Genomic DNA, 2,857 nt, shown 5'->3' with positions numbered 1-2,857 from the left:
TGTGTTGCTGTGTCATTAATATTATATCCATCAAATCTTTCTGAAGGGTTCCTTTGTTCGGTAACAGTTTTTCGTTTGTATCTACTGCTACAGTAATTCGTGTTTTCATTATGTAAATCACTGATAATCCTAAGAACTGAACATACATCTTTGGACAGAAAGTGATGGGAATTATACCAGATGATCATATTTTCACACAAATTAAGTTTTTTATTTATTAATTATTATTACTATTTAGTGATTACAACATACATAATTAAAACATACTGACCAAAGCATGTACTATATTAGTAATACTGTTGTAACAGGTTCAACAATGTAACATCAGCTTCATGAGCCACGTTGTGAAAGATTAATTAACTGTAATGAGAGACCAAGAATTAACTGTAAAGAGAAACTACTTAGTTACATAAAAAAAAGTGAAAGGGGTCACGTCCACTCTTCCTAGAGCCAATCAAGGTTTTTCTTTCACTTTGTACATCCACCTATTACGTTTTTTTAATTAAGTATTTGTCATATTTTTTTTCAATAGTTTGTACACTTGTTCTGAATTTTGAACACCATTGTCATACTAGAAAGTCCATCCAGCATCTCCACTATGTCATCCCCCTCAATATGATTCTAGTTCCAGGGGTTAATAGCGATTTTATTTTTTTATTTTTTTAAAGATCTATCTTGAACCGCAGAGAGGGGTACAATCTTTACCGAATGAAGTTCGGTAGAGTGATTAAGCAATTTACAGGGTGGCCATTTGATGGGATATATTTAAAATGCATTTGTGGAGCATGTTGAACGCAATATTTATTACAGGGCTCATAGTGGTCTGGTCTCTTGTAAATAGTTGAAAAATGACAAAAGCACACGAAAAAGTGACCAAAATCTCATCATGCCCCTTTTTTCCTTTGTCAGTTTCTCCATCACCTCTCTCTTTGCTGTTTTGTTTTATCTTTACTTCTTTTTGGGCTTCCTCCTTTCTTAGGTTTTCTAAGTATGCTTTGTAGTTACAGTAAGCAGATTTAGCATATGTAAGAAGCTTCTGAGTAAGTGGAACCAGTTCTGGCCTATTTCCAACTTTCTTCATCCCAGATATTATATTTAACTTAGCATTGATAGTTCTCAAAGTCATGAAATATTCAAATTCATTACCTACTCTTAAGAAGAACATACAAGAAACATAACACAAGACGGACATTATGAACCATATAAACACACACATACACAACGTTGAGCGGAGCGTTAACTATTACGAGAGAAAACTAAAAGACTATTATGATAGAAGAAATAATAGACATAGAAGGGTTCTTAACCTTACCTTGAGAGCTTAAGGATCCACCAACCATCCACTGTGCTTTAGAAAGAATAAAAGCTGAAGTGAGAATAAAATTGACTATTTCACATGTGGCAGCAAGTACTGAAGCTTTCAGAAGAGTAATGAGTAACAAGTTTCTGCCTTTTTCCATTTATTTTTATATTTTTCTTAGAAAACTGCCAATGAAAACATAAATCACACGTTACCTCCCAAAAAAGTAACTTTTAGTGACCAACTTGAAAAAAAGTAACTTTTAGTTAAAAAAGTAACTCGCTATGAGCCCTGTTATTACCAACCATGTGGAACACATTGCCAAAGGACGAGAGTTTTGCACTGTGTTCAGTGTTTGAAGATTACATCCCTTAAATGGGCACCATCTTCGTAAGAATATTCTTTGGCCATAATAGTCATGTTCAACATAGTTTGGCGCAAGATTTCGGCAGGGACGGCTGCTATCTCCCTTCAGCTCATTGATGATAATGGGCTTTGTAAAGTCCTTGTTAAGGATTTGCCGCACACTATACGTGGAATATGCACTTGACGACATACTTGATGAGTTAATTTCTTCGGACTTTAGTTCATTGCATTAGACACACGTTCAATATTTGTTGCAGTACACGACGATCGAAGTCTCCCAGTTTTTGTTCGCGTTTGCGGTCACGAAAGTTCTGAATAGGACACAGTATGACCTTTCAGGATGGTAGTACCCGTTTCTTAAAAGTTTGAAACGTCGTTGCTCTGTAACGATGGAGCTTCCACTACTGAAGAACGCCTCCACGGCGTGCGAAATTTCAACGGCGGTCCACATTACGATGATTCCCTACAACGAGGAAAGAAACATGTACGAATAAATCCATCCTTATATTTCCTGTTAAGCTATATGAAAAACATGTATGATTGTTATTGCTCGCCATATTTGAAATATAAGTATATCCCATCCATATGGCTCAACTTATATAAATGATTGAAACACTCATCAAGTTTGTGTGTGTAATGAATTACTTGAATATGTTTTGTGTATATGTTTCTGAGTATGTTCCACCTTTAACGCACTGAGGACGCATTTTCAAACTTACTGGCTGATGTTGGGTTTATTAATTTATCTGCCAGGAGACGGTTCTTCATAGTTATCTTGTTCGAAGTCACCATCAGCATCGACGACCTTCTGCCAACGATCTGGAAGGCCATGGATTCCATCGCAGTAGAACTTGGTGGGCCGGGAAGTGAAGAGGGTATCAAGTGCATTTTGAACCTCTACTAGGGATTTGAATTGGCGTCCTCTAAGGTGATTGCCCAAGGAATGGAATAGGTGATAATCGGACGGTGCAATGTCCGGAGAATATGGCGGGTGCAATAGTGTTTCCCTTCCATGGTGTAGAATGATGTCCCGGGTCATCCTAGCCACGTGGGGCTTAGCGTTGTCCTGTAACAGGAGGACCCCTTTTCGATTCAGAAGTGCTGGCTCTAGAGTTTCTAGTTTTTTGTTGAACACTGCTGACCTGCAGACAGTACACAGCTGCATTGATGCTCTGACCAGCTGGTAGCAGC

Source organism: Thermobia domestica, chromosome 5 (genome assembly GCF_964235325.1).
Source record: "Thermobia domestica chromosome 5, izTheDome1.hap1.1, whole genome shotgun sequence".
Taxonomy (NCBI): domain Eukaryota; kingdom Metazoa; phylum Arthropoda; class Insecta; order Zygentoma; family Lepismatidae; genus Thermobia; species Thermobia domestica.
The sequence above is the reverse complement of the archived record's forward strand: the minus strand, read 5'-3'. Positions refer to the sequence as shown.